Source organism: Delphinapterus leucas, chromosome 2 (assembly GCF_059928025.1).
Source record: "Delphinapterus leucas isolate spDelLeu-1000000601 "Yukka" chromosome 2, BTC_Dleu_Yukka2, whole genome shotgun sequence".
NCBI classification, from domain to species: domain Eukaryota; kingdom Metazoa; phylum Chordata; class Mammalia; order Artiodactyla; family Monodontidae; genus Delphinapterus; species Delphinapterus leucas.
The window spans coordinates 95,791,211-95,802,067 of NC_143130.1; the positions used below are offsets into that span (position 1 = coordinate 95,791,211).

Sequence of the window (10,857 nt, forward strand, 5' to 3'; positions counted from 1 at the left end):
GTGAGATGATATCTCATTGTAGTTTTGATTTGCATTTCTCTAATGATTAATGATGTTGAGCATTCTTTCATGTGTTTGTTGGCAATCTGTATATCTTCATTGGAGAAATGTCTATTTAGGTCTTCTGCCCATTTTTGGATTGGGTTGTTTGTTCTTTTGTTACTGAGCTTCATGAGCTGCTTGTAAATTTTGGAGATTAATCCTTTGTCAGTTGCTTCATTTGCAAATATTTTCTCCCATTCTGAGGGTTGTCTTTTGGTCTTATTTATGGTTTCCTTTGCTGTGCAGAAGCTTTGAAGTTTCATTAGGTCCCATTTGTTTATTTTTGTTTTTCTTTCCATTTCTCTAGGAGATGGGTCAAAAAGGATCTTGCTGTGATTTATGTCATAGTGTTCCGCCTACGTTTTCCTCTAAGTTTGATAGTTTCTGGCCTTACATTTAGGTCTTTAATCCATTTTGAGCTTATTTTTGTGTATGGTGTTAGGGAGTGTTCTAATCTCACACTTTTACATGTACCTGTCCAGTTTTCCCAGCACCACTTATTGAAGAGGCTGTCTTTTCTCCACTGTATATTTATACTTTTTTTTTTTTTTTTTTTTTTTTTTGCGGTACACTGGCCTCTCACTGTTGTGGCCTCTCCCATTGCGGAGCACAGGCTCCGGACGCGCAGGTTCAGTGGCCATGGATCACTGGCCCAGCCACTCCGCGGCATGTGGGATCCTCCCGGACCGGGGCACAAACCCGTGTCCCCTGCATCGGCAGGCGGACTCCCAACCACCGCGCCACCAGGGAAGCCCATCTCCACTGTATATTTATACAATTTTTAAAGGTTACATTCCATTTACAGTTATTACAAAATATTGGCTATATTTCCCATGTTGTACAGTACATCCTTGTAGCTTATCTTACACCCAATAGTTTGTACCTCCCATACCCCCACTCCTATATGCCCCCCCAACCCCCATAACCACTAATTTGTTCTTTATATCTGTGAGTCTACTTTTTTTATTATATTGAAAGAAACCAGTTTTGAGACTGGCAGGTCCCAGAACTGGATTTCTCTTCACCTCGGCAGCAAGTATTTATTAAATTCCTAACAGGTCCCTAGCACTGCATGGTCTCTGTGGGAGATTTGAAAGACATTTGAAATACTGTCTCGATCTATAATGATCACAGTTAGTAAAAAGTTCAATACTTTTACATAGCAGAAGAAGAATGAAGGGTAGACATAACATTATATTTCGAGAAGGAAAAAAGACTGTGGGCTGGGGTAGAAAAATCTTCATAGCATAGGTGGCACTAAACCTGTGTCTTAAGCTTGCTTTCAGATAAGTCCCTTCTTTGAATAATGTCCCCCGGATAAAGGCCTTCTCTCTTAAGTGAGGGTGACCTCAGGACTGCAGTACCACAAAATTTAAAATGTATCCTTGTCATTTCAATCCTTCAAGTCAGAATTCTGGGTGAAACAACAGAACAACTAGGTCACTTTACTCTCCCTGAAAAACCTTCAGACCTCCACTTGCCATCTCTTAATACCTGGCTGTCAACTGTGGAAAGTTCATCCCAAGGACTAAAGATCTCCCACCTTAGGAATAACAAACATCCAGGCAAGTAACCCCAGAAACAGCCAAACAAATCTCTCTGCCTCATCGCTTCACTGAAGTTATTTTATTACTCTTGTTTGAACAAGGAAGTATGGGTACAAAAAGGACAGACATCAGCAGCTGTTCTTAGCCTCAATGAGAGAGGCCCAACTATAGTGGCAGTGGTCCATTCCCACGATGCAACCCTTTAGTGGTATGAGAATATCATCCCTAAAATGAAAATTACTCTGTGGCTGGATATCACAGGGTCTTTCTAGGATCTTCTGCTTGGGATTGATAGACTAGCCCTCTTCTCACAACCCTCCGAAAGCTAAAGGATCCATGAGCTCCCACCTATAGAGGGAAGAGGAGGAGACAGAAGGGCTGCAATTTTCTTAACCATGACATAGGCCTGAAGAATCTCCTAAAGTGTCCCCACTTAAAGTTTCTCTGACCCTACAGCTACTGCCATGACCATAGAACGAGGAGGCACTTGGAAAAGACCAAAGCACTCATTCTTTATCCAAGTGCATTCATTATATTGCGTTAGTTAGCAGAAAGAAGGAAAAAAAAGACTGAAATGTAAAATACTTCCATCTCATTTTCTTCTGTCTTCTCCAAATGGCATTTATTATCTACAATGTAGATTTACCACAACTTAATATTGCAATATAATGAGCAGTTCCAAATCAGTAAGAAAATAATCAACATCCCAAAAGAGTAAAAAAAAATTAAATAACTGACCAAATGCCATTGCTAAGCACAATAAATTTTTACTGTACTTTTCCATCTTTCTACAAATATATAAATTTTATACTGTTATTCATAGTATATAACCTGTTGTGTATTGCTTTTCATTCCTATATTCCTCAACACTTAAGCATTTTAAACATTTCTGTGATTCATTTTCACAATTCTGAGTTTAGAGCTTCATAACTGACACAACTAACTTAATGAGTTCTTAACAACTGACAATCTTCTTATTCTCATACCAACATGAGATGAATGAAATCCAAAATTCCCATTAGAAAATATCAGTAGCAATTAGTATTTATAATTGCAGCTCAAGGTCAATATTTCCTAGTGGTATGGAACACAAAGAAAAAAAGCAGAAGAGTTACCTTCACTATTTGTAAGCCCTCAATTTCCAAAATTCTACGAACACAACTCTCCTTAGTCAAGCACTCCCGGTCCTGAAACAAATTTGCTAAGTTGGTTGGGTTATTTTTCATTTACTTCCATCTAGCACTCAAGTTCTCTCTTCACACTTCCTTCTTTCAACTGTAGAGTATTTCATCAGAATCAGTGAGAACTCATGAGTTTCAATATAAGTAAATAGATATAATGGAACTGTATGCATGTGTGTGTGTATATACATCTGTATATGCAAATATATATTCCCTAGCTTTGTCTAACTCTACTGAGGAGACCAAGGAACAGTGATATCTCAATAGCAGTGATCACACCTAGCACCCAGATCTTGGCTAAATGCCATTTCCCATTAATGGGAACAATCTGAGCATCATAACAAACAATAATACTAACAGACTGTCATCCACTGAATAAAATGGGAAACCATGAGTCAGTACAAATATAAACAAGTAAATAATTTGAAAGTTTGATGAGGAATGGGATATTTACATAGTGTTTCAAAGTACCTTTCGACAAAATATTTATTACAAAGAAGGGAAAAGAGTAACTTTACAGTGGAGAAGCCTAGCAAGACGCCACCTTAATCAAGAAATCAAAGTGAACTCTGTGATATTCCTACCAAAGATGCATAATCTGAATCTAATCATGAGGAGACATTGAACAACCAAATTAAGAAACATTCTAAAAAATAATTCACCTGTAATCTTCCAAAGTGTCAAGATTATGAATACAAAGAAAAACTGAGGAACTATTCCAGGATGAATTAGACTAGACATAGGACAGCTAAATGCAACAAGTGATTCTGAACCAGATCCTTTTTCTATAAAGGACATCACTGGGACAATCAGCAAAACTCAAATGGGATCTAATGATTAGATGTAGTAATAAAACAATTTAAATTCCCAGTTTTGAAGGTTGTATTGTGGTTATGTTAAAGAATGTCCTTTACTATAAGGAACTGCACACTCAAGTATCTGGGATAACTGGGTAACAGGTTGGCAACTTTTAAATGGTTCAGGAAAAAATTTTTTGAATGTACTTTCATCTTCTCTGTAAATCTGTGATCATTTCAAAAAAAATTTTTAAGTTTAATAAAAAGATGTAAGGAAAAATACAACAACAGAAAGCACCCTGGATTCTGAGTCAGGCCTGGGTTCCTACAGATACCAGCACTGCCACTTACTAGCTGTGTGACCTGGTATGAGTAATGTGCTTTGTTTCCTTTTTCCTCATCAGTAAAATAGGGATGACGTTTATTGTAAACAGTTTATTGTAAAAATCAAATGAAGTAAATTATGAGAAAATGCTTAATACATGAAAATTCTAATGAAGCATAAGATATTTATTTTGCAGTCCTGTTGAATCAAATTAAAAAATAACCATAAAGATAAAATGAAATGTACTACAGGTACAAGAAACACATTGTGGCACTATATCAATCAGGGTCTAAACAGAAACAGATGGTATATTCAAATTAGAATCATTCAGGTTTAATTAAGTAAAAAGACTATTCACAAAGGTGTGGGTGTGAAGTAGGAAAACCACAAGGGACAGTGGAGTAACCTGGAACCAGTACCTGGAAATTCACCACCTCAGAGCCAAAATGGACGAAGGGGGAAAAACGTTCACCAAAACCTGGAAGAAGAGAACCATGCGGAGAGCACCACATTGAGAGGAGCTGTGACTTAAGTTAACAGGTGAGGCCAGACCAAGCCAATCCCTCAGGAAGAAACCTCTCCCTCTCATCTGCTAGAGCTCTCCACCGTTCAACCCCAACTCAAGCCAGAGGGCAAGGAAGCCCAATGCTTGGTCCAACAGGTCAGCCTTTGGGGCATAGAAAAAGGTAGAAAACGATGAAGAGTTGACCTGGAAGAGCAAAAGGAAGACATTCAACAGAACTGAATTCAACTGAAGAAGCAGGGAAGACTTCATGAAACAGGGAACATCTGAAGTGGGCCTCAAGGCATGAGTAGGATTTTAATTACTAGGTTGATTATCGAGGCAGTATGAATAACACATATAAAGCTGCGAGTAGTGAAAATGCATGGCTGTCCAGGTGAAATTTAGAAAGTCAGATCTGTTGTAAGATAAGACTAAATATTGGGGTGATGCAAAGGACGAGGTTTTCTTTTCTTTCATTTTTAAAAAATTGAGGTATATGGGACTTCCCTGGTGGTCCAGTGGTTACAACTCTGTGCTTCCACTGCAAGGGGTGTGGGTTCAATCCCTGGTCGGGGTACTAAGATCCCGCATATCACATGGCTTAGCCAAAAAAAATTGAGGTATAGATGATTTACAATATATTAGTTTCAGGTGTACAACAAAGTGATTAAAAATTTTTACAGATTATACTTCATTTAAGGTTATTATAAAATATTGGCTATCTTCCCTGTGCTGTACAATATATCCTTGTAGCTTATTTATTTTATACATAGTAGTTTGTACCTCTTAATCCCCTACTCCTATCTTGCCCCTCACCTCTCCCCACTGGTAACCACTAGTTTGTTCTCTATATGTGCCAGTTTGTTTCTGTTTTGTTATATTCATTTGTTTGTTTTATTTTTTAGGTTCCACATATAAGTGATATGTACAGTATTTGTCTTTATCTTATTCATTTCACTAAGCATAATATCCTCCAGGTCCATCCATGTTGTTTCAAATGGCAAGATTTCATTCTTTTTTATGACTGAGTAGTATTCCATGACATATACACACACACACACAAATATATTATATATATATATATATATATATCACATTTTCTTTATCCATTCATCTGTTGATGGACACTCAGGTTGCTTCCATATCTTGGCTATTATAAATAACGCTGCTTATGAACACTGAAGTGCATGCATCTTTTCAAATTAGTGTTTTCATTTTCTTTGGATATATACACAGGAGTAGAATACTGGATCATATGATAATTCTATTTTTAGTTTTTTGAGGAACCTCCATACTGTTTTCCACAGTGGCTGCACCAATTTACATTCCCACCAACAGTGTACAAGGGTTTCCTTTTCTCCACATCTTTACCAACATTTGTTATATGTGGTCATTGATGATAGTCACTCTGACAGGTGTGAGATGATATCTCATTGTGGTTTTGAGTTTCATTTCTCTGATGATTAGTGATGTTAAGCATATGTTCATGTGCCTGTTGGCCATCTGTATGCCTTCTTTGGAAAAATGTCTATTCAGGTCTTTTGCCCATTTTTTAATCAGGTTGGTTTTTTGTTTGTTTTATACTGAGTTGTATGAGCTATTTATATATTTTGGGTGTTAACCCCTTAATGGTCATATCATTTGTAAATATTTTATCCCACTCAGTAGGTTGTCTTTTCATCTTGTCAATGGTTTCCTTTGCTGTGCAAAAGCTTTTAAATTTAATTAGTTCCCATTTGTTTATTTTTTCTTTAGTTTCCACTGCCTTAGAATATGGATCAAAAAATACTGCTATGATTTATGTCAAAGAGTGTTTTGCCTATGTTTTCTTCTAGGATTTTTATGGTTTCTGATCTTAAATTTAGGTCTTTAATCCATTTTTAGTTTATTTTTGTACATGATGTGGGAAAATGTTCTAATTTCATTCTTTTACATGTAGCTGTCCAGTTATCCCATCACCACTTGCTGAAGAGACTGTCTCTTCCGCATTGTATATTATTGCCTCCTTTGTCATAGATTAATTAATCATAAGTACATGGGTTTATTTCTGGGCTCTCTATTCTATTCCACTGAGCTATGTGTCTGTTTTGGTACCAGTACCACACTCTTTTCATTACTGTAGCTTTGTAGTATAGTCAGTAGTCAGGGAGCATGACACCTCTAGCTGTTCTTCTTTCTCAAAATTGCTTTGGCTATTTGGGGTCTTTTGTGTTTCCATACAAATTTTATAATGATTTATTCTAGTACTATGAAAGACACCATTGGTATTTTGATAGGGATTGTGTTGACTCTATAGACTGCCTTGGGTAGTAGGGTCATTTTAACAATATTAATTCTTCCAAACCATGAACATGATATATCTTTCCACCTGTTTGTGTCATCTTCAATTTCTTTCAGCAGTGTCTTATAGCTTTCCAAGTACAGGTCTTTCATTGGGTTGGCCAAAAGGTTCATTTGGTTTTTTCCCTAAGATAGCTCTAGTAGGGCTTCCCTGGTGGCACAGTGGTTGGGAGTCCGCCTGCCGATGCAGGGGACACGGGTTCATGCCCCGGTCCGGGAGGATCCCACATGCCATGGAGCGGCTTGGCCCGTAAGCCATGGTTGCTGAGCCTGCACGTCTGGAGCCTGGGCTCCGCAACGGGAGAGGCTGCAGCAGTGAGGGGCCCACATACCGCAAAAAAAAAAAAAAAAAAAAAAAAAAAAAAAAAGATAGCTCTAGTAGCACTTGGTTGTATTTAACTTCATTTGAAACAATTTTGTTAGATTGTATGTGACAGCTGTCATATCAGTGCATTTGAAAAAGACTTATCAAAATTGGTGAATTTTTGCGTAGCCATTTTAATATTGAAGATGGAAGAAAACAGCAATATTTTTGGCGTGCTATGCTTTATTATTTCAAGCAAGGTAAAAATGCAACGGAATACAAAAAAAAAGATTTGTGCAGTGTATGGAGAAAGTGCTATGACTAGGTTTTCTCCTAGTTATTTCATTCTTTTTGAAGTGATGGTAAATGGGATTTTTTTCTTAATTTCTCTTTCTGATAGCTTGTTGTTAGTGTATAGAAATGCAACAGATTTCTGTATTTTAATTTTGTGTCCTGCAACTTTACCAAATTCATTGATGAGCTCTAGTAGTTTTCTGGCAGCATCTTTAGGATTTTCTATGTACAGTACCATGTCATCTGCAACCAGTGACGGTTTTACTTCTTCCTTTCCAATTTAGATTCCTTTTATTTCTTTTTCTTGTCTGATTGCTGTGGCTAGTACTTCCAATACTGTGTTGAATAAAAGTGGCAAGAGTGGGCATCCTTGTCTTGTTGCTGATCTCAAAGGAAATGCTTCAGGTTTTCACCACTGAGTATCAGGTTAGCTGTGAGCTTGTCATATATAGCCTTTATTATGTAGAGGTATGTTCCCTCTATACCCACTTTGTGGAGAGTTTTTATCGTAAATGGATGTTGAATTTTGTTAAAAGCTTTTTCTGCGTGTATTGAAGTGATCATATGGTTTTTATTCATATATCGTTTTAATGACTTTCTCCATATCTTCCTTTAGTTCTTTGATCATTTTTAGGACAGTTAAAAGTCTCTGTCTAGTATATCTGCCTTTAGGTCCTTCTCAGGGGTGGTTTCTGTTGATTAATTTTTTCCTTTACATGGGCTACACTTTCATGTTTCTTTGTATTGTGACTTTTTTGTTGAAAACTGGACATTTGAACCTAATAATGTAGTAACTCTGGAAATCAGATTCTTTCCTTTCTCCAGCATATGCTGTCTCTTGTTATTCTTTTCATTTATTGTTTTTGTGTTTTTGATTGTTGTAGGCTGTCTCTGTGCTGAGGATCAGACAGAGGTGTAAAGCTAAAGTATTCTCAGGTCTTTTCTGAGCCTTTCCCTGGGCATGTCTGGTCACTTTTTAATTTTCCCTGTGTGTTTTGTTGTTTTTGAATGCCCTGGTCATAAATATCTGGCTCCCAAAAAGAGAAAAAGAGAAAAATGAAGTGGGGTGGGGGTGGGGAGAATGGTGGGGGCCCTTTAAATCCCCTGGAAGTCACTTCAGCAGGATGGGGAGGGACTTGGAGAAAGGTGCAACAACAATGGCTGCCTACCTCTTTGCCTGCACCTCTGTGATCAGAAGCAGCAATTAGTAATCAGAGTAGATTCCTGATATTTGGAAAACAGGGTCCTTTTTGCCCACCCTGACTTCTGCAAGCTACGTGCAAGATGCTCCAGGACCAGTGCATAGCTGCCTGCCACTTGGCTGGGAATAGGGAATGGGTGGCTGCTACTATGTTAAGAGCTGAAATTAATTTCAATTTGTCCTCCAAGTCTTCCTCTGGAAGTGGCAAGTCTTCAATAGACTCCAGAGTTCCAAAACAGTTACTTAAGATGGATTCTGCCAGTGCAACTGTCATCTAGGTGGGAAGACAGATTCCTGCTTTCTTCCCAGAATCCTCTCCTTCATAATAATTTTCTAATATACAAATTAGTACCCTCATATTTCCCTACTGAAAGCTGTCTATATTTAAGTACATAGGAATCTCTTTTATTCTTGAATCCATTAACTAAGATGCACCTAAATTATCACCCTATATATGTACTTTTCCTTTTAAATTTTTGAAAAATATAAATATGTGAAATGATATTAATCTAAACAGAGACTCTAACAAAGCCATATGAAATTATTTACTCAACCAATATTTGTAAAGTGCCTATTAAAGCAAAATACTGTGCTTTGCACTACTCCTATTGTTTAAGGATGATTGTTAGGATTACTTTGCACAATGAATACTTCAACAGAAGTGCTTTATTCAACAAACAGTTCATACAACTCAACAACAAAAAAACAAACAACGCAATCCAAAAGTGGGCAGAAAACTTAAAGAGACATTTCTCCAAAGAAGAAATACAGATGGCCAATAGGCACATGAAAAGATGTTAAACATCACTAATTATTAGAGAAATGCAAATCAAAACTACAATGAAGTACCACCTCTCACCGGTCAGAATGGCCATCATTAAAAAGTCTACAATTTTTTTAAAAGCGCTTTTCAAAAACCAGAGTTTTAGAATCATATAGCTAGTAACATTTACTGAGCAATTATTTTGTGTTAGGCTCTCAGCACCTTAAATGTTATTAATCCATTTAATCCTCACAATACATCTATGAGGGTAGTTAATATTATCAAAGTTCTCTAATGTTCACACGAGAAAATTGATGTCCCATGGGTAGTAAGTACCTCTAAACAAAGCTCTTGCTTTTAACCACTGTGATATTCTGCCACTAGCAAAATAACTGTTCACCAGAGTTATCAGGAAAGGCAAATCTTATCTGTTGAACACTAAGCTATTACCCTACAATTTAAAATTGTTCTTCAAGGTTTCCTTACTTCCTGTTGTTTTGCTTCATGCTGGGAGAAACTTTACCAAGTCTCCTTTGAGTATTTCTAAATAGCAGTCCCAGTAAAATTTTGTTAAAGCCTTTGGTCAAAAACAATAAAATCTGATCCTTCTGCCATTTGTTAATCACTTTTGGAGTCTTTTTGCTCCATTAACCTTTTCGTTTGCACATGAAGAGAATTATAATCTCACCCCCAAATTTCACCGACATTGCTATTATTAAATGACCAGAATTTGAAGCCTTATTAGAGACAGACAAGATTACATTTTTTTCTTTCTTTGCTGTTTTTCAAACTACAAAGAACACCCACTTCCTGTACCAAGTGAAAAAATAAAACGCATGAAGAAAAAACTAACCTTCCATCCCTACCTCAACCCCTAATCCTACTCATTTAAGTATCCAACAAGTCCCCTTCAGGTACTGACGGAAAGGATATAACCAACAGGTATGTCCTTCCATACCTTTCTCCACATATATAAGGACATACAGTTCTTCGTTTTTCTTTATTTTCATTGAAAGAGACACATATAATGCACGTCAACCTGCAACTTGCTTTTTATCACATAACATAGCATTAACATACAGGTTATTTCCCATAGATACAACTCTTCCTTTTTTCATGCATACACAAATCCACAGTTACACAAACACAATTTAAAATAATTGGGGGACTTCCTTGGCAGTCCAGTGGTTAAGAATCCGCCTTCCAATGCAGGGGAGGTGGGTTCGATCCCCGGCTGGGGAGCTGAGATCCCACATGCCACAGGGCAACTAAGCCCACGCGCCGCCAGCTACTGAGCCTGCGCTCTCTGGAGCCCACGCACCACAACTAGAGAGAAGCCTGCGCACCGCAACAAGAGATGCTGTGTGCTGCAACTAAGACCCGATGCAGTCAAATAAATAAATAAATAATTAAAATAACTGGGCTATCATGCATGCTGCGGGGGCAGTGCTTCGTTTTATTTCCTTTCTATTTGCCACCCCTCTTTTCCCTTCCTCTTTTCCTCATACATTAACCCCCACCTGTGGGTAAGACATTAACAACTGGCATCATTTCTTGT

At 37.5% G+C, this 10,857-nt stretch overlaps 1 protein-coding gene across 1 annotated transcript in view; it reads right to left on the reverse strand.

The window, feature by feature from the left end:
• Window positions 1-10,857, reverse strand: part of STARD9 (StAR related lipid transfer domain containing 9) — a 125,964-nt gene that overhangs the window by 79,080 nt on the left and 36,027 nt on the right.